This window comes from Petaurus breviceps, unplaced genomic scaffold, assembly GCF_028583685.1.
Source record: "Petaurus breviceps papuanus isolate PSGF00001 unplaced genomic scaffold, PetGlider_PUasm1.0 37, whole genome shotgun sequence".
Taxonomy (NCBI): Eukaryota; Metazoa; Chordata; class Mammalia; order Diprotodontia; family Petauridae; genus Petaurus; species Petaurus breviceps.
The window spans coordinates 106,002,233-106,024,722 of NW_027186296.1; the positions used below are offsets into that span (position 1 = coordinate 106,002,233).

At 40.6% G+C, this 22,490-nt stretch overlaps 1 long non-coding RNA gene across 2 annotated transcripts in view; it reads left to right on the plus strand.

The window, feature by feature from the left end:
* The first annotated feature begins 3,533 nt into the window (after positions 1-3,533).
* The window catches only part of LOC138169608 (uncharacterized), a 48,486-nt gene continuing 29,529 nt past the window's right edge, over positions 3,534-22,490 (plus strand). The window contains exons 1-2 of one of the 2 annotated variants that reach the window (XR_011170399.1): positions 3,534-3,885; positions 7,960-14,053. This is a non-coding gene — a long non-coding RNA (uncharacterized lncRNA). Of the gene's footprint in view, positions 3,886-7,959; positions 14,054-22,490 lie in introns of those variants that run through there. The other variant, XR_011170400.1, reaches the window with a different exon arrangement.

Sequence of the window (22,490 nt, forward strand, 5' to 3'; positions counted from 1 at the left end):
GTATTCACTCTGTCTGCAGGACAGTCTCCAGACCCCTGCAACAACAGTACTGTCCCTCACCAGTGGACAGTATTCACTCTCTGTCTGCAGGACAGTCTCAGGGCTTCTTAACCAAATGCCAGGTTCCAGGACTTCTTCAACAAAAGGACTGTCTTTCAACAGTGGACAAATCTGGCAAAACAACATCAAAACAGACAGACAAAGTACCAGCAAAACAGCCATGTCTCCTCAGTCCTTGGCAGCTCAGGGGGCAGGTCTCAAAAGTCCAGGGCAATTCAAAGCGGCCACCAGCAATTCTCTTAGTCTCTCTCTCTCCACGAGGTGCTGCTTCCAAAAAGATCTTCCGCCTCTCTCTAGTGTCTCTCCAAATCTACATCACCAGCTCCTCCCAGTTCAGGACTTTCTTTTCACATCAACAAGCCCATCCCACAGGTGGGATTAACAAACTCTGGGCTTTAACACAAGCAATTTGAAAACCAAGCCAATACAGGGGAATCTTTAATTGCCATTACTATCACATCTCTGTGCAGAGAATGGATTGAAAAGAGGAAAGGCTAGAACAATTAGAAGGCTCTAAATTAATCTAGACTAGAGGTGCTAAGGGACTAAACTAGACTGATGAATCTGTGAATGGAGAGAGGGAATGAATGCAAAAAAAGTTTATGAAGGTGGAATTGATCAGACTTAACAACTAATTGGATATGAGAGGTGAGGGAGAATGAAGCATTAAAGATGGCCCTGCATTTGTGAACCTGAGGAAGTGGAAGGATGGTAATGCCCTTGACTGAAAGAAGAAAATTAGGAAGAAGGGTGAGTTTGGGGAAAAAATAATGTATTCTGGTTCCTTTTTTCTATATGAATATAATAACATTTTCCTTTGTCTGACACTTTCTACTTTTCAAAGATCTTCTACACATATTATTTTAAATGATCCACACAATTCTGCGAAGTGTTATCCCTATTTTATAGAAGAGGAAGCTGAAGCTCAGATAAATTTGCCCAAGACCACACAGCTAGTGAGTGGTTGAGTAGGCACTCCAGCCAAAGACTGGCTGAGCTGTGACAGACACCAATGGAAGCCAAAATCAATTGATGCGTCACTTTTAGTTCTTCCTTTGAACAATCTAAATTCAGCTTATCTTTGCCAACATCACTTGGTGCCAGTAATGGAGCTTGAGCAAATGCATCTGTTAGAATTGTCTCAAAACAAAGAGTGGCCCCGTCCTTCCCCCCCCCCCCAGATCTTTGCAAAGTCTGGTCATCTCACGTTGCCGCTGACTAGTGGCAAAGAGTGCTGACAATAGGCCTAGCTAGTCCTGTGGAATCAGCCTCTGACACTGTGTCATTTGAAAGAATCCAGAAGGACAGCCTTCCTGACTTATACCCCATTTCCATCCCCCCTATAGTCCTATAGTGCTGCCTCACCCACTGAAGTTCATAGGCTCATAGAATGTCACAGTAAGAGCAAGCTCAAGGGTCATCTCCAAGAGATTGTGAATTTTAGAGCTAGGGGAGACCCAGAAGACCATCTAACACAATCCCCTAATTTTACAGACGACCAGAAGTCCAAGAAACATAAAGGGACTCACTTGAAGTCACCCTGGAAAATCAGTATTGGAGCTAGGACCAGAGCCCAGGTCAACTGATTCTTATTTGAGGTGGGGGTGGAGGGATGGAAGTTGATTGGTGAGGAGAAAAAGAAGAAGTCTGGAGAGTGAGGCAAGACAACAATTGGATAAAGCTTAGTTGGGGACTTTGCCAAAATAGTGGGACAGGCCAGATGGTTACCAATTGGGAAGGTATGCCCCCCTAACAGAAGCTTCTCCAGAGTAGAAAGGCAGCTGATGAGGAAGAAAAGTCTGGAGAATGAAAGAAAAAATGAACAAGAAACCTTCATTGTTAACACATGCAACCTGACATCACAAAAATAAATATCTATGGACCATAGAGAAGATTTTATTGAGATTTAAAAAAACATATACAGGCAGGTTTTGATTAGTGTTAATAATCAGTCCCCTGAACTGGCTTCATTATTTGAATTCACACCACATATTTCCCTTGCACTTGAACCAATGATCACATTTTACGTAATTATAACTTTGAATATGATGAATTCTAATACATGTGACTACTTGAGGAAATACAATATTTACAGTAATCAGGACTACATTTACAAAAAAATGTCCCTTGTACTATACCTATGTCCTTTCTAACTCTTAATTCTGTATTCCAATGCCCGTGCTCATATAAGCATCTAGCTTTACTCTTTATTGAGTTACAAAGCAGGAGGGAGATCTGTCCAAGGACCCATAGGCGGTGAGTAGCAGAGACGGGGTTTTCATCCTTGGCTTCTGACTGAAAATCTAATGCTCTTTTCTGACATGCTCTGCTGCTTCCCTGACAACAAGGTGGTGTTTGGAAATTCACTACATGATATGGAGGTCCTAAAGAAAAAGTATACAAGACAAACAAATTCTTAAAATTGGGAGAAGAGGAAATGGGGAAAAAGTGTAAGTGTGGACTGTTGCTTAGGGAGAAAAAATCTTAGTGGGACATCACTTTGAATCTCTACTCTGACCCTCATTGGCCATGTGACCTTGAGGGTCACTGCAACACCCTCTATTTAACACCCTGTCATTTAAAAAAAAAAGAACTATTCTATTCTATGCCTATTAGTTGGGGGTAGGGAAAGACGATGGTGTTGGGCTATCTCAAGCACGTGGAGGTCATCACAGCCTTAGGAGTGAGGAAACCAAATTCTAGTTCTAAATTCTGTATTACCCTTAGCAAATAATCTCTTTGGACCTCAGTTTCTTCTCATGTGAAACTGGAGTATTGGACTAGATAATTTCTAAGGTCCCTTCTAGTTCTAATAGCCTTATCCAGATCTATGAGGGAAACTAGGAATAGACTCTGTGTGTGTGCACATGTGTATATGTGTGTGTATGTGCATGCATGTGTGTGTGTCTGGGGAGTGTGGTAGGAGGGACATAAAACCAAAAGAGAAAGGAAAGAAAGAAAGTGAAAAAAGAGGATTTGCTATATTTCAGTCCACACTTAGTGTCATAGAGACCACAATGGATCTAAAAACAGAATCTAGCTTTGAATTCTAGCTCTGCATTTTTCTACTAGAGAGATAGGGGCCTGAGTTTCAGCCACTGTAAATCAAAGGGACTATATCAGATAGCTTCTACATCTAAGATTAGATCCTCTGAGAAGTCTAGCTGTGACTTCAGTTAGGCAGATATGCTAAAAAGTGCTTTGCAACCAGCTCTCCAAAAGATGTATGCAGAATTCACTTTTAAGTTTCACTTGCTATATTAACATTTTCTCTATCATTTCCTTAAGTCTACACAATCAGTAAAACAATCAATCAAGCCCTGATTTATAATATTTGCTGATTTCCAAAGTGTAAATGTTCACACAAAAAATTTAACAGTCAGCTCTCCTGAGCAATAGTAGCTGACTTCAGCATATAACCCTTGGAGGTAAGCCAACTAGCCCAACCCCAGTCCTGTGCAGGACTTGTTGGCCTTCTTCTCTACAGAAAGGTAAGACCTACACCTTCATGGAAAGGAATTATAAAAAGCTATCAAACAGCTGGAGGGACGTTAGCTTTATGACAGCTTTAGGGGATCCACACCATGCTCAGACAATCCAAAAGATTCTAGGTAAGGAGAGAAGTCAAGAAAACAAACATTTAAGCTTCCGCTATGTGCTGGACACGGTGCTGAGCTCCCTACAATTCACCCAAACATCTGGAGGTTATCAAATTTGATTTGGGGTTGCTGACACATTGGGATAATCCTCTGGGTGTGAGATGATGGCCTGAGTCAACATGGTAAAGAAGAAAAAGGACATTCAAGACACATGTCACAAGAAAAGGTAATGACTTGTTGTCAGTCTAGCAAGACTAATTGCCTGCTATAAATAAATCTAGAACTGGAAGGGCCCTCAGAGAACACCTAGTCTAACCTCTTCCTTTTATAGATGAGAGGGGGAAAGGAATGACTTGCCCAAGGTCACACAAGTAGTAAATATCAGGGATGACAGTTGAAATCCAGGTCCTCTGACCCCAAAGTCAGTGTTCTTCCCACTGTCCTATATGACCTTCTGGTGGGAGCCATATCCAATCTGTATCTCCTAATCTAGATCTGCTCACTGGGACCCAGATGGCTCAGGAGGAGAGAGTGAGGCTGGTGACTTTGTATAATCCACCCTCACTTAAATTCAATTTACTTGCCAATCATGGCCTCACTTTCTGATGTCCCAGTCCTCTTGGAGAAGGAAGGACAAACAACATCTGGTATGGTAGGCCATTAAATTAGTGGACATCTGTTGACAAATGACAATAGCAAATACTGTTGACAATAAACTCTAAGGGGATTCCTATCACCTCCAAGATCAAATATAAAATTCTGTTTAGATTTAAACCCTTTTATAACCTTTCTAGTTTGACACATTACTCCCAAGTCAGTCAGTCAGTCAACAAACAAGCATTTATTTAGTGTTTCCTATGTGTTAGGAAGACAAAAATAATCAAAAAGAAAGAAAGTCTCTGCCCTCAAGGTGCTTATATTCTAATGGCAGGGGGGAACTGAAAACTTCACAGAAAAAGAAACTGAAGGGTGGGGCTGAAGGGTTCCTTCAGCAAGATGCTCCATCCCCAGATTCTAGACATTTTCACTGGAAATCCTCCATGCTCGTCCTCTCCATCTCTGCCTCCTGTCTTCCCTGGATTCCTTGAAGTCTCAGGTTTAGTCTTATCTTCTGCAAGAGAACTTTCTCAATCCCCTTAATGTTAGTGCCTTCCCTCTGAGATTGCCTCACATTTACACAGCATATATTTTGTATTTATATGTTGTTTGCATGTTTGCAGGCATGCACTAGAGTGTGAAGTCCTTGAAAGTGGGATCTGTTTTTGCCTCTGTCTCAAAAGTTTAATATTGTGTGACATGTAGCAAGCAACTTAATAAATACTTATTGACTCAGTTTATTAAATTGAATAGAATTTTATTGGATTAAATTAGATTGGATTGGCTTGGAATGGAATAGATTGTATTGGAATGGAATGGAATGTATTGGAATGGAATAGATTGGATTGGATTGGATTGGAAAGGACTGGATTGGATTGGAATGAAATGTATTGGAATGGAATAGATTGTATTGGAATGGAATGGAGTGGAATGGACTGGAATGAAATGGATAGGAATGAATTGGATTGGAATGGATTGGATTGGATTGGACTGTATATAGGGCTCCCGGGATACAGAAACAGTCGGCAGTGACTCCAAGGAGTCAATTTACTTCGGGGGTTTGGAACTTCTTTTCCAGGCCTTGGCCTGATACAACAGCTGTTCCCTGTTCTTGTTAAAAACCCCATGCTGACACCAAGTTACAGTTAGGAAGTAGGTTAGTCCTTCAGCCTCCTGGCTTTCTGTTACTCTGAAACATTGTCTGTTCCTCCTCCTCTCCCCCTTACTCCCTGGCTGGTGGACAGTCATAGCTGTGTGCTGCTAGGCTTTCTTCCTGAGCAGTAGCTGCAGCTCATTCGGTTCCCCCTTGCCTAACCCCTGGAATTCCAGGGCAGGCTCTGTGGGTCCCCACCCCAGACGAATGCCCTGCTGGCAGCTTCCCTGTTGCCAAGTGCCAGAGGCTAATGCAAGGGGCTGCAATTACTCTGCAAAGCTTCTCGTTCTGACCCTAGCACAGCCAATGTCACTCATTGTGTATTCACTCCCTGTGGCATTTAAGTAGAAAAATATTGCTCTCTACTGGAACAATTGGCTTCTATTGGAAGGGGAGGAGGAAATTCTCTGAGCCAAAGTGAAATGCTGTTAGCTTCCAGGTCCTCTAGACTAGGCCAGTCTTTTGCCCCCTGCCCCAGGATGGAGCCCCTCTGGGATCACCAGATTGATATACATATGCACCCCCACACACACACAACCTCTGAGAGAGACATCTCCCAGGTCTCCAAAAAATGGACAGTTGAAAAACTCACAGGGGACTTTATGTTACCTGCAGGCCCTATGGCCTAGCAAGTGAGTATTCTTTTATTGTATCTGCCTTCCCCTCTCTTTTCTGACGTCAGAAGAGGAGGAAATCCAGCGTGTCTGAAAAGACACCTTTGATGTAGGAGGTGAGTGTGTGCCTCTGGACTGGTTCAGCTTGTAAAGACAAAGATGGAAAGGTGGTTTTTAAAAGGAAAAATATTCTCTCCCACTTAGCTATTCTCCTTTAAAGAGCCATAACCTTTCCTTCCAAGGACTTCTGAAGAGTAATGGCTGAGAGCACACTTTTTTTTTAGCAAATAGAATTTTATTTTTTCCAATTACACGTAAAGATTATTTTCAACTTTCATCTATTTCCTTATTTATATTATCACAATGATTTGGAATTTAAAAAATTTTTACTCTATATTTATGTGTTTATTATTAGTTTTCAACATTCACTTTTATAAGATTTTGAGTTCTAAATTTCCCCCCTCCCTCCATTCTTGTTCCCTATGACAGCATGCAATCTGACATAGGCTATACATGTATGATCATATTAAATATATTTCCAGATCAGTCATGTTGTGAAAGAAGAATCAGAACAAAAGGGAAAAAGCACAAGAAAGAAAAAACAGAAGAGAAAATAGTGTGCTTCAATCTGTGTCACCATCAGTTCTTTCCCTGGATGTGGAGAGCATTTTTCATCCTGAGTCTTTTGAAATTGTCTTAGATCACTGTATTGCTAAATCAATCATGGTTGATCATCACATATTGTTACTGTTACTGTGTACAATGTTCTCCTGGTTCTGCTCATTCACTCAGCCTCAGTTCATGTAAGTCTTCCAGGTTTTTCTGAAGTCCCACCTGCTGATCATTTCTTATATAGCACAGTAGTATTCCATTACATTCATATACCATAACTTGTTCAGCCATTCCCCAGTTGATGGACATCCCTTTGATTTCCAATTCTTTGCCACCACAAAAAGAGCTGCTATAAATATTTTGGTACATGTGGGTCCTTTTCCCTCTTTTATGATCTCTTTGGGACACCAACCTAGAAGTGGTATTGATGCATCAAAGGGTATGGACAGTTTCATAGCTCTTTGGGCATAGTGTCAGATTGCTCTCCAGAATGAATAGGTCAGTTCACAATTCCATCAGCAATGCATTAGTGTTCCAATTTTCCCACATCTTCTCCAGCATTTGTCATTTTCCTTTTCTGTCATATTAGACAATCTAATAGTTGTGAGGTGAGAACAGCATGCTATTAACCAGCTTTGTAGATTCAGTATTTATCCAGTACCCTGAGGCACAGCAGAGAGCATGTTATAACACGCACCAGAGTGGGTGATGAGCCTGGGAAAACTGCATTTGTGGGTTTTATTTCAGAAATGCAAAGGTGTTGGCCTGCAGAAAGTTTGTAACAAACGCTTTCAGTTAGGGTCCAGACTGTTCTCTCTTCTTTATGTCCTCCCCATCATGTCCACACGTCCACACCATAGACACACCACACACACATCCTGTGAACAAATAGACCCCAGGCCTGGTCTTGGCATGGTGCCCTTTTTTCCTCTCTTTAAGAATTATTGTAAAAAAAAAAGTGTTTTATTACCAGTTTAAGGAAACAACCTAAGAGAAAGCAGCTTATGCAGCATGGAATGGACATGGGAATCTTATCCTAAGAGAGACCATAAATGGCCTTTTTTCTTCCTTCTTTCTTCCTTCCTTCCTCAGCTAACTTCGGAGTTATAGCTAGCATTGAGCAAATAAGGCTCCCTAGTAACTGCTGTCTCTTTACCTTTTCCTAAAGTTCTTTGCCATGGACTCTCTGGGGCAGAAACTTTTAACCTGGAGTTTGTGAACATTTAAAAATTATATAACTACATTTCACTATAATTCATTTCTATGCATAATTATATACATTATTACATATAATCACATATAAATAATACATTCCTGGCTTTAGCCCCAGGGTGGGCCTGACCAGCCGCCAGCCAGAGGGACTCCAGATCAGCAGCAGCTGTGGCCGTTTCCAGATTTATCAATACATAGATGCGAAGGACAAGTTCTAATAAGGAATAATAGCAGGCGACGGCGCGGTGGCCTGCGCGGGAAGGTATGGCGGTGGCCTGTGCGGGAAGGCGTGGGGGACGCAGGCCTGGAAGGGGCCTGATCAACTCGGAGGGCAAGTCTTCCCACCAACCACAAGGTCCACTACCAGGCCTATCACCAAAGGGCTGGGACTGGAAAGAGCAAGGTAAGAAGCAAATACAGGGGCCCCTATACTGGACAGCAAACACTCCTGGGGCTACCACTTCGTAGCCCAGAAATCTTTTTGTTTTTTAAAGCCCCTTTCAGGACCTCCAAAGACAAGGATGGCAGAGTGAACCCCACTTGCTCCAAACCCCCCCTCTGACCCTGAAAATATAGTAACTCTTGCCCCAGGGCAAAACCCTCTACAGTAAAGGCTTGGGATCCTAGAGGAAGGGCGTGGCTAGGACACTGCCTCAAAATGGGTAGAAAGCAGACTACAAAGACAAAGACTCTAGAGTCCTACTATCCTCAGAGAGAGGAACCAACCTCAGAGGGAGACACTGTGGACTCCACACCCACAGCTGAGACTTCAACAGGGAATGGATCTCAAGCATAGAAGGCTCTCCTAGATGAGATCAAAAGGAACTTTGAAAGCAAAATGAGAGAGATAGAAGACAAAATGAATAATTCTCTCAAAACGAAAATAGCAGAATTCGAAAAACATTATAATGAGGAAAACATCTCTCTAAAAAGAAAAGTGTATGATATGGAAAAGGAGCTTCAAAAATTAACCAAGGAAAATGATTTGCTAAAAACCAGAATTAAACAAATGGAAACAAATAACTCTATGAGGAACTAAGAATTAGCCAAGCAAAACAACAAAAATGAAAAATTAGAAAAAGAGGTAAAATAACTCAAAGAAAAAATAACTGACCTGGAAAACAGATCCAGGAGAGATAATCTGAGAATCATAGGCCTACCAGAAAATTATGATGAAAAAATGAGCCTGGACAACATTCTCCAAGAGCTCGTTAAGGAAAACTGCCCTGAGATACTAGAACCTGAGGGGAAAATAGAAATCTACAGAATCCACCGGACACCTGCTCTAAGAGATCCCAAACTGAAAAATCCTCGAAATGTTGTGGCCAAACTCCAGAACTACCAGATAAAAGAGAAAATACTTCAAGCGGCCAGAAAGAAACAATTCAAATATCGAGGTTCCACAGTGAGGATTGCACAGGATTTGTCAGCCTCCACACTGAAAGATCGGAGGCAGTGGAATACAATTTTCAGGAAGGCAAAACAGCTCGGATTACAACCAAGGATCACATACCCAGCGAGACTGAGCATATTCTTCCAGGAAAAGAGATGGTCATTCAATGATATAACAGAGTTCCAGACCTTCTTGATAAAAAAGCCAGAACTCAATGGAAAATTCAACCTCCAATTATGAGAAGCAACAGTGACTTAGAAAGGTAAACAAGGAGAACACACATCATTTTAGAGGGAAAGAGGGGAGGGAGAGGATCTTCACATGAGATCTGTTCCTGTCATTCTTGATGCGAAGAAAAAATAGCATACCTCATTAAGTATAACAATATCCTACAGGCAGTAGGAGGGGGAAAGGGTTACAAAAGGGGGGTGGGAGTGATTTGTAGGGAGGGAAGTAGTAAGGGGAAAAGGAGAGGAAAAGGGAGGGGGGCTGAAAAGGGAACACTGAGGGAGGCAGTGGTCAAAAGGAAAACTATTAAGGGGGGGAAGGGAGAAGGGAGGGAAAATACGAACATTAGCAGGGACAGGAATAGGATGAGGGGAAAGAAACAGATAACAATCATAACTGTAAATGTGAATGGAATGAACTCTCCTATAAAACGGAGACGGATAGCAGAATGGATTAGAAATCATAATCCTACATTATGCTGTTTACAAGAAACACATTTGAAACAGAGGGATACACACAAGGTAAAGGTAAAAGGTTGGAGTAAAATATATCATGCCTCAGCTAAAGTAAAAAAAGCAGGGGTAGCAATCCTTATCTCAGATAAAGCAAATGCAAAAATTGACCTAATTAAAAGAGATAAAGAAGGAAACTATATCCTGTTAAAAGGCACCATCAAGAATGAAGCAATATCACTACTTAACATATATGCACCAAGTGGTGTAGCATCCAAATTCCTAGAGGTGAAGGTAAAGGAATTAGAGGAAGAAATAGATAGCAAAACTATACTAGTGGGAGACCTTAATCTCCCCCTATCTGAACTTGATAAATCCAACCTCAAAATAAACAAGAAAGAAGTTAAGGAGGTGAACAGGATTTTAGAGAGGATAGGTATGATAGATCTCTGGAGAAAACTGAATGGGGATAAAAAGGAATATACTTTCTTCTCAGCAGTTCATGGCACATATTCAAAAATTGACCATGTTCTAGGGCATAAAACCTCACAATTCTATGCAGTAAGGCAGAAATATTAAATGCATCATTCTCAGATCATGATGCAATAAAAATTATATGCAATAAAGGGCCAGGGAAAGACAGACTAAAAACTAACTGGAAATTAAACAATTTGATCCTAAAGAATGAGTGGGTCAAACAAGAAATTATAGAAACAATCAGTAATTTCATTCAAGAGAATGATAATAATGAGACAACATACCAAAATCTGTGGGATGCATTAAAGGCAGTTCTTAGGGGAAGTTTTATATCCCTGAGTGCATACATGATTAAATTAGAGAAAAGGGAGCTCAACGAATTGGGCATGCAATTAAAAAACCTAGAAAAAGAACAAATTCAAAATCCCCAATTAAATACTAAACTAGAAATATTGAAGACTAAAGGAGAGATTAATAAAATCGAAATTAAGAAAACTATTGAACTAATAAATAAAACCAAGAGCTGGTTTTATGAAAAAACCAACAAAATTGATAGACCCTTAGTCAATATGATAAAAAAAAAAAGAAAGAAGAAAACCAAATTATGAGTATCAAAAATGAAAAGGGTGAATCTACCTCCAATGAAGAGGAAATAAAAACAATAATTAGGAATTATTTTTTCCCAATTGTATGCACATAAATTTGACAATCTTAGGGAAATGGATGAATATTTAGAAACAGACAAGTTGCCCAGATTAACTGAAGAGGAAGTAAATTACTTAAATAATCCCATCTCAGAAAAAGAAATTGAACAAGCCATCAGTCACCTCCCTAGGAAAAAAATCTCCAGGGCCAGATGGATTCACTAGTGAATTCTATCAAACATTTAAAGAACAATTGATTCCAATACTCTACAAATTATTTGGGAAAATTAGTGAAGAAGGAGTCCTACCAAATTCTTTTTATGACACAAATATGGTACTGATACCTAAATCAGGAAGAGATAAAACAGAGAAAGAAAATTATAGACCAATCTCCCTCATGAATATAGATGCAAAAATTCTAAATAAAATACTAGCCAAAAGACTACAGCAACTTATCTCAAGAATAATACACTTTGATCAGGTAGGATTTATTCCAGGAATGCAAGGATGGTTTAATATTAGGAAAACCATCAGTATAATTGAGCATATCAATAATAAAACTAGCAGAAACCACATGATCATCTCAATAGATGCAGAAAAGGCTTTTGACAAAATACAACATCCATTCCTATTAAAAACATTAGAAAGTATAGGAATAAATGGAGCCTTCCTTAAAATAATAGGTAGCATCTATTTAAAGCCATCAGCAAGTATTATATGCAATGGGGAGAAGCTGGAAGCATTTCCCATAAGATCAGGGGTGAAACAAGGGTGTCCACTATCACCCCTCTTATTCAATCTGGTACTAGAAATGTTAGCAGTAGCAATTCGAGAAGAAAAAGAAATCAAAGGAATCAAGTTAGGCAAAGAAGAGATCAAGCTATCACTCTTCACAGATGATATGATGATATACTTAGAGAATCCTAGAGAATCAAGTAAAAAACTGCTTGAGACAATAAATAAATTTGGCAAAGTTGCAGGATATAAAATAAACCCACATAAATCCTCGGCATTCCTATATATTTCCAATGAAACTCAACAGCAAGAACTAGAAAGAGAAATCCCATTTAAAGTTACGGTAGACATTATAAAATATTTGGGAATCTACCTGCCAAAACAAACCCAGGACCTGTATGATCATAACTACAAAACACTTTTCACACAAATAAAGTCAGATCTAACTAATTGGAAAAATATCAATTGCTCATGGATGGGTCGAGCTAATATAATAAAAATGACAATTTTACCTAAATTAAATTATATATTTAGTGCCATACCAATTAATTTACCAAAAAACTACTTTATAGAGTTAGAAAAAATAGTAACAAAATTCATCTGAAAGAATAAACGGTCCAGAATATCAAGGGAATTAATGAAAAGAAATGCTAGGGAAGGTGGACTAGCTTTGCCAGATTTCAATCTGTACTATAAAGCAGCAGTCATCAAAACCACTTGGTACTGGCTTAGGAATAGAGGAGTAGATCAGTGGAATAGATTAGGCACACGAGATTCAGAAGTCAATGACTACAGTAATGTATTGTTTGATAAACCCCCAGACCCTGGTTTTTGGGATAAGAACTCACTATTTGACAAAAACTGCTGGGAAAACTGGAATATAGTATGGCAGAAACTGGACATAGACCATTATCTAACACCATATACCAAAATAAAGTCTAAATGGGTTCATGATCTAGGTATAAAGGTTGATACTGTAAGCAGTCTGCTAAAACAAGGAAGAGTTTACCTATCAGACTTGTGGAGAGGGAATGACTTTATGACAAAACAGGAATTAGAGAACATTATAAAATGTAAAATGGATAATTTTGGCTACATGAAATTGAAAAGTTTCTGTACAAATAAAGCCAATGTAACCAAGATTAGGAGGGAGGTGGGAAATTGGGAAAGAATCTTTACAACCTATGTCTCTGACAAAGGACTCATCTCTAAAATATACAGAGAACTGAGTCAAATTTATAAGAATACAAGTCATTCCCCAATTGATAAATGGTCAAAGGATATGAACAGGCAGTTTTCAGAGAAAGAAATTAAAGCTATCTATAAGCACATGAAGAAATGCTCTAATTCACTATTGATTAGAGAAATGCAAATCAAAACAACTCTGAGGTACCACATCTCATCAGTCAGATTGGCTAAGATGACAAAACAGGAAAATGACAAATGCTGGAGAGGATGTGGGCAAACTGGAACACTAATGCATTGTTGGTGGAGTTGTGAACTGATCCAGCCTTTCTGGAAAGCAATCTGGAACTATGCCCAAAGGGCTATAAATACTTTCATACCCTTTGATCCAGCAATACAACTCCTAGGGTTATATCCCAAAGAGATTATAGAAATGGGAGAAAGACCCATATGTACAAAAATGTTTATAGCAGCTCTTTTTGTTGTGGCAAAGAATTGGAAATTAAGGGGGTGTCCATCAATTGGGGAATGGCTGAACAAGTTGTGGTATATGCATGTTATGGATTATTATTGCGCTATAAGAAACGGGGAGCAGGCAGTCTTCATATTTACCTGGAGAGGCTTAAAAGAACTGATGCTGAGTGAAAAGAATAGAACCAGGAGGAATTTATACACAATTACAGACACAACGTATGTGTGATGACCAACTTTGATAGACTGGACTCTTCTCAACAATGCAGGGATATAAGTCAATCCCAAAAGACGCATGATGGAGAGAAAAACGTGCATCCAGAGAAAGAACTAAATTTATATCCAGGTGGAAGCAAAATACCTGATCTTTTTCGTTCTCTTATTTGATTTTATGTCCTCTTTACCATTTTTCATTCCAGCTGGTATAATCCATCCTTATAACCTGACCATTGTATAATGTGAAAGTATTTACAGATCCTATACTTGATTATAAGACGCCATGGGGGGGAGGGGAAGGAGGAGGACAAAATGTGAAATTCAAGGAATTGTGGAATTGAATCCTGTAAACTAAAAGGAAACAAACAAATTAATAAATTAAAAATTGAATTAAAAAAAAATAAATAATACATTCCTATGTGTTTTATTTTATGCATTTAAAATCATTAATCCAAAAAGGGATCTACAGGCTTCACTAGACTGCCACAGAGGGGTCCATGACCAAAAAAGCGTTAAGAACTCCTACTCTTGAGTGTAAGTTGTCCCCTTTCCCTGAGAGATTTCATCTATAATTGGACTACCTTCTGTGCTATGTCTCTCTTTCCCCAGCCCTCAACACGGTACTATCTTGTGAATACTCCCCAGAGATCTTTACCCGGATGAAAAAACTCCTACTTCAAGCCTTGATTAGCCATCTTCCTATTTAAGGAGCCTCTGGAGCAGGCCCCACTATGTGGCAGCTACCATGCCACCCCTGAAAGCATCTGGCTTAGGGATACCAATTCTTCTATGTGTCACTTCCATAGTCCCCATCAGCCCTTGCCTCTAACTACCCCCTTGTCAATTCTTAGTTCTCCACATTAGCAAGGCTCCACCCACTGCCAACAAGCAAAGAGTCTTTTCACAGGAGTGTTGGCTTTAGATGGGGAAGAGACTTGGCCTTTTGATGTTCAACGCAACGCTCTTTCCCCTGTACCATATAACCCATTAATAAATAAAGACCCCATGATTTTGCCACATGGTAACTCCCAGCACCAATGCAAATGGCAACCAGTTTATAATCTGCCCTCTTAGAGAGTTGTCTCAGAGAGGTTATATAATTTTCCAACAATCACAAAGTTAGTCAGTCATAAGAGATATTTAAACCCAAGACTTCCTGATTCCAAATCCAACATCCTGCTTACTATAAGCCACTCTAAATCATATCACAGTAGAACAAAAGTAATAATACTTTAAAGTTTCCAAAAAAACTTTCCTCAAAATACCCCTATGGAATAGGCAGCACAAAAATCGTTACCAGGGCTTGAACCCAGATCATCTGAATTGAAGACCAGTACTCTGAAACTCTTAGTTTGTTGAACCAATGAATGTATGACTCAAAATACTATATATTTCCATTAAAATTGTATGTGTTCTCTTCATAATTCATCTATGATTTCTTTATGCATTTTTAAGTTGTGTAGGCCATTTCTGGAATTGTTTTTTTCAAATTGGAATTTCAGGATATTGTCATTTGTCTATTTTTTCCTATTCTCTATTTCTTCTGTGCCATAAATTGACACAGAAAAGATGATGGAATAAAAGGAAACTGGAGTAAAGAGACAGAAGAAAAGGTGAGAAAGGGAGGACAGTGAGGATGGATCAGAGAAAACTGCAGAATTTGTGTGGACAGTAACATCTGGTGTTTGTGTGGTTGTTAAAATAACAAGAACTGTCTGAATATGCTTTAGGAGAATATCTGCTATATGATTCCACTCAGCATGTTTAGCCCTAAGCCCCAACTCCTCCAAAAAATCACACAGTTCACAAAATACAAAGAGGACAAGGCAATGTTTTACAGCCAAGTTGCAGAATCTAAAATAGAACTCCCAGTAGAGCTCTTAGAAAAGGAAGACATCTGACAATGAATAGTCTCTTCTCCAAAGAATTGAAGGAGCCTCACTCAGTCCTTTGGAAGTCAGGTAATAGAAAGGCTCCCAGCAGGCATCATCTCTTGAATATCATCAGCCTATGGCTCCCCATTGAGGTTTCTCCATCTGTTCTGCAGAAAGAAAATTTCTTTTCTGTGATATTGCTATAAAAGGAAATACTCCAGAATTTTGTTGTCTTGGAAAGAGATAGAATTTTTACTTCATCATAGATCGAATACAATGCTAGACAAGGGATCTCCACTCTGGAGTTTCTTCCTTGTACTAAAGCCCCTACCAGACTCTAACCTCCCAGAATTAAAGCCAGGAATCAGAAAAACATAGTGGTTCTTATCACTCGCATATCTCCAGGTGGGAACTAGTCACCAATATCTGCCTCATACATAGTGACTCCAAAGCTTGACTTCTCTCCACTAAGAACCCAGGTATTGTGTCTTCTGCTAGAATGATCAGTCCCCACTAATCTAAGGAACATAGCAAAGGACCCCAGTTTCCCCCTAGTCATCTCACTTGTTCCCTTGAATTTCTCTGGGAGACAAATGGGTGGGGTGATTCAATTATACTATATAGCCAGAGTTTCTCCCAGGGAGAAGATAAAATAGGTAGGAGAAATCAAGCACTCCTTGGGTCACATACCTATTAAGAAAGTGGGACAAAAAAGAAAAAAATCCTTACTACACATGTATACTGCTTCTAGCACCTTGCAAACATCATTCAATCCCCACAACAACCCCATGAGACTTATAGGGTAGATATTTTTACTGCCATTTTACAAATGGGGAAACTGAGGCTCAGAGACATAGTTACTTGCTCAAGGTCTTGAAAGTGGCAGAACCTGTGTCCTCTGAATTCGAGGGTCTAAGATTCTTTCTTTTCTTAAAAAAAAACTCTTTTTAATGATGAACTTGGCCATTAACAAACCTCAACATTTCCACACACAAAGATGAACATTAGAATATTATGTATCACACTGTGAACCTCCAGGGCTCTTTCCACTATACCAGACTGCTTTTTGAAATATTGTCTGGCACATGGTAAGCACTTGATAATGCTAATTAATTGATGGGCTGTTTGTGTAAGCTAGTGAAGTTACACTGTAGTCCACCCCAGGAAGACCATTGTACGTGAGAGGCACTTTGCTCTCTAGGCTTCCTGGGGACTGGAGAGTGTGTACCAGGCATGCTTATATTGACATTCATCAGGATTGTTTATACACTTACACAACTCAATGAACAGCTTCTAAATAGTGATGCAGGACCAATTCTGTATTTTTAGGTGCCTGACAGAAGGATAAAAATAAATGAAGATTTTTTAGCCTGGCTGGGTGGCACCTCCAGGGAAGCTAGAGCTCTCTCCAAAGGAACCTTGGCTCTGCTCTTCATTCCCTGTGTGACCTTTGACATGTCTCTGTACCTCATTGACCTGTTTCTTCATCTGTAAAAGAGGAAAAGTGTTGGACTGGATAATTACTAAGGCCCCTTCCAACTTGAATCTGTGATCATATGAATTCTGAAATCTTTCTTTGCTTGTTGCAGCTTCATTTTCAAAGATTCTGCCTCTCTGGGTAGGAACGTTCCATTAAGATGTCTAGGCACAAGCCTGTCCAAACTGCATGAATCAGCTTGAAAGACGCTGTAGGGGAGGGAGGAAAAGGGTGAGGGAGTCAGAGGGAGAGACAGACAAACAGAGAGGGAGAGACAGACAGAGACAGAAACAGAGACAGAGAAGCAAGGGAGAAAAAGAAACTACAGAGACAAAAAGAAACGTGGAGATTCACAGGACATACAAATACAGAAAGACAGAAACAGAGAGAGAGAATTGAATCCTGTAAATTAAAAGGAAACAAATTTTAAAAAAAAGAAACAGAGAGAGGAGATGGACAGACAGAGATGGGGTGGGGGGGGGGAGACAGTGACAGATAAAGGAGATAGATACACAGAGATGGAGAGAGACAGACAGAGACAGAGACATGGGGGGAGAGAGATTGAGGAGGAGGAGGAGGGTGACAGGGAGAGACAGAGAAAGACACAGAGACAGAGAGACAGAGAGAGACAGAGACAGAGAGGTTATTTAGCTGAGTCTATTTTAGATGTATCCTTGTAAACTAGACAAGGGACATCTACAGACCCTTGTCACTGAAACCCTAAGTACCAAAACTAGATCTCAGTTTGTCTCATTTCCTGGCCTGGATGTCTGCCAAAGTGACTTGCTGGAAATCCTTTATAGATTGAATTCCATCTTCTTTTAATGATAGAGACAGCTGTTCTCTTGGCCCACCCTCCCCACACACATGGCCAAAGCTCAAACCCTGTCTTCCTGAGATTCTTACTGAGCCTTAGTATCCCCCTGGGATGGGAGGTCACTGGGTAAAAGTGGGGTATTTTTATATTTTTACCAAATAAGTTTTACTCTTTTTTGCTAAGAAATACTTGAGTTGGGGTGGCTAGGTGACGCAGTGAATAGAGCACTGGCCCTGGAGTCAGGAGGACCTGAGTTCAAATCCAGCCTCAGACACAACACTTACCAGCTGTGTGACCTTGGGCAAGTTGCTTAACCCCAATTGCCCTGCCTTCCCCCTCCAAAATGCAAAAAGTAAAAAAGAAAAAGAACTTGGGTCAGTAGGAATAAAATCCAAAGAAGTCTTGGGAGGAATCCGGCAATATTGCTAAATGATCATCCACATCCGGAATAGCAATTGCCAATTTTTCTGAAGAAAGCCATGCTTTGTAGCAGTGTGGGGGTGAAAGTTGTAGTAGTTGTAACTGTAATAGTAGTGGTGATGGTAGTAGTAGTGGTGGTGGTAGTGGTAATAGTAGTAGAGCACTTTAAGGTCTGAAAAAATCCCTCCAGGGACTTTCTCATTTGTTCTCCCAGCTATACTGGACAGCAGATCCTGCCACAATGATGGTCTTTGTTTAGCAGATGAGAACACTGAAGGTAGAGATCTGAAATGACCCAAGAACCCCGAGTTCTAGTTCTGCTTCTTTCTGATTTAGGGCGATTTCCTTTCCCTCTATGGGTCTCAGTTTCTCCAACTGTAAAATAAAGAACTTGAGCCAGGCTGACTTGAATTCCCAAAGTTCTGGAACACCTCCCACTTGATGAGTCAGGAATTGCTTTAAGGGCCACAACTTGCTTCATTTGTCTAGGAAGCTTCCACTGACTGGAGACCATTCTACGTTTCTCAGTTTTCAAAAATGAGCGCCTAGCCCCAGTTAGCTAGAGCAAGGATTCTGAGCTCTGCCCTTCCTCTCCCAAACTTGAGGAAAGATAAAGGCAGGCCTCCAGAGCCTTAAAATTGTAGACTGTGTCTGAAAGGGAACTTAGCAATCACAGGGTTGGATTCCCTCCTTTTACAGAAGAGGAAATTGAGGCAGAAAGAACTAAAGCACCTTATCAGATATCACAGAGGCAGAAAATGGATCCTGGTTTCTCTCCTCTGTGCCACACAGCTTCCTCTGGTATGGGGGATGGTGACCTACATTTGTGATTGCCTAATGCAAGTCAATTGGGAGATGATTTGGGTGCTCTGCCAGTCTCTGGAGAAGAGCAGAGGCAGGCTTTGGGGAAAGGACATCCACACTCTATTACCAAGAGCTAGGAAGGACCCTAGGGTGGAGGAAGTACTTGGGTCTTCCTCTTGACCAACAGGGCTAATACCGCTGGCTCTCCTGTTGCCTGGAACTTGGGAAAGGATGGTTTGCTCTGAGAGTTGATACTATGACTTTGCTCCTACAGGAGCCAGGGCACTTGGAGGCAGTTGAGATCCCAGGAGATAATTTCTCATGCAAGTGAGCCATGTACCTGATAGGGAAGGGGAACCCTCTGGCTCCTCTTACTAACATCTGGGGTGCCCTGAACGGCTGAGACAGGATATCACATAGCTAAGTGTTAATGCCAGGCCAGGTCAAGGCAGGATAGGGGAGACCAAGCCAGTGGAGGAAGGTTCTTCAGACTCCCAGGGAATAACATCTCATTGGTATGCAAAGATTCCTCCTCCTGGGCACCGTAAGTGACATCGGAAACACTTGTAGAACATTCGATTACCTGCTGGGATTTATTTGCTTGTTACAGAATAACACGATGTTTATTGATTTCTTTCCAATTATTGTACTGTAATTTATTTTTTTTTATACATTGGGGCCAGTGGACTTGAAAGTGGAAGAGAGGGTATGAGATTCCTAACTGGTTTTTCGAGGTTTCTGGATGGAGGTTTGAACCAAGAAGAGTGAGACACCCCCTTTGTCCCCATAAAGACTGGATCTGAAGTTAGGTGTGCTGAGTTCAAATGCCACTATGTGACTTTTGGCCAATAACTTAACTTTTCTGTACATCAGTTTTCTCATCTGAGAAATGAAAGGGGTGGACCAGATGACCTTTACAGGTAGTTTCTGCCATATCTCTGATCCTTGTGACAGCTGAAAAAAGGTTACACATCATTCCTTTTCCCACAAAATGGTTTAATCAGTAGTCAGAGTAGGAAGCTGGTGAGGGCATCACCCAGAGGGTTGGGTACAACAAGAGATAGTTCTTAAAAATGACTTTTTAAAAATAAATATCCAGATTTTAGTGTTAGAATGTGTTTTGTGACCTTTCATGTGAGACAATGTGACTTAGTGGATAGAGGGCCAAGTTCAAAGCCAGCATGAGCTGGGTTCAAGTCCCATTTCTGACATATAATTTCCATGTGACCCCAAACAAGTCATTTACCTTCTCTTAGTGCTCTAGGGAACTCTATAAGACTACTAACTTTGGTGTGGCTAGGTGGCCCAGTGAATAGAGTCAGAAAGACCTGAGTTCAAATCTGGCCTCAGATACTTAACACTTACTAGCCATGTGACCTTGGGCAAGTCACTTAACCCTAACTGCCCTTCCTTCCCCCTCCAAAAAGGGAAAAAAAAAGACTATTAACTTGAAGAAAAGGTGCCAGCCTACATTTGCAGAGGGAGATTCCTTACCTGGAAGTTCCCTAGACCAATGAAATCACAGGCCCTGTCCCCATCCCTAAGTGAATCAGCAAAGTCTCAAAGCTTCTAGCTAAGATAACTATATGCATAGCAGGCACTATTTCAAACATTGCTTAGGGCACTGAATACCTTATCCTGGCTCATTGTTAGGAGTGGGATCCAGTTAAGTCTTGGGAGGAGCTAGCCAATATTGTTAGCTGAAGATCAAATGCAGAACAGGAATTTCCAATTTCCTGAAGAAAGCTGTGTTCCCTTTACCCTCCTGGGAGAAACACACACATACACACACACACACACACACACACACACACACACACACTCATACCATGGCAGCTGGTAGAGAGCCTCTGAGCACTGGAACTGAGGATATTTAGCCTGGAGAAGGAAAGAAAAAACTGGGGGTGGGGAAGGGGTGGGGAATGTGATAGCTAGATACAAGCATTTGAAGAGATGTCATGTGAAGCAGAGAAACTTCTTTGGCCACGAGAGGCAATTTGGCGTAATGGGGGAAGGGAAAGGAAAAGGTATTTCTATAGTACCTTCTATGTGCCAGACATTGTGCTATGAGTTTTTCAGATATTATCTCATTTGGCCAAGGTACTGGCCTTAAGACCTGGAAACTCTGGGTTTCATGTCTGTGGCAAGTACCGGTTGTGTGACGCATTATACTTTCCAAATTAAACATTCCAAAATGTTTTGGTTTCCCTTTGTTTGTATCCCCAATGCTTAGCATAATTAATAAATGTATATTGGTTGACTGAACGACCCTGGACAAGTCATTTAATTTCTTAGTACTCTTGGCAAAGAAAGTGCCAACATTCATTAGTAGAGGCAATTCCCTCATCTGAAAGCTCCCTACACCAATGAAATCACAAATCCAGTCCCTATTCCTATAGCTGACTGGCCACAGGAGGCAGAAGCAGGAGCAGTGGAAGCTGCAAAGAGACAGGAAAATCCTCTGAAGAATTGAAACTATCCAAAAGGAAAATAAGACTGCTTCAGCAGCAGTCTCCATCTCTGGAGATCCTTAGGCAGAGGCAAGGTGGTCCCTTGTCAGATGTGTTCTAAAGGGTGTTTCTTTGCAGCTATGTGAGAGCCTAGTCACCTGCTGAACCTGGAGGGTCTGATTCTGTCTGAGGCAGAGGTGACAGAATACAGTGAAAACTCATTGAACGAAGGGAAAGAAGACTAGGGATTAAATTCTAGCCCTGCCACTTACTAAAACAACTTAAAATATACATATATGTATTTTAATGTCAGTATATTTCATCCTCCCTGTCATGAAGTCATTTCCGTAGTAGTAGTAGTAGTAGTAGTAGTAGTAGCAGAAGTTGTAGTAGTAGTAATAGTAGTAGCAGCAGCAGCAGCAGCAGCAACAACAGCAACAGGAAGAGAAGAAGGAGGAGGGGTAATAGTGTAGTAACAGTAGGAGTGGTAATGGTAGTAGTAGTAATAATAAGGAGGTGGTGGTGGTGGTGGTGGTGGTGGTGGTGGTAACAGCAGCAACTAACATTTATATAGATCTTTAAGGTTTGTAAAGCATTTGACAAATATTTCTCATTTAGTCCTCACAATGACCCTGGGAGGCAGATGCTCTTATTAAGCCCATTTTACAGATGAGAAAACTGAAGCAAAAAGAGATTAAGTAACTTGCCAAAGGTCACATAGTATCTGAGACTAGATTTAAACTCGGATTTTCCTGACTCCAGGTTCATTCCTCTATCCACTGCACCATGAGCTGCCTGACATGCCATTTGCATGTGATATAGGAAAGGTCCAAAGTGTCTGGTGAATAGACATCTACAGCAGGCACCACCTTCAAAAGACCTCAGTCATCATCTAGCCTAACCTATTCTGCAAAGGAATCCTCTCATGCATAACAATTCTCTCTCTCTCTCTCTCTCTCTCTCTCTCTCTCTCTCTCTCTCTCTCTCTCTCTCTCTCTGT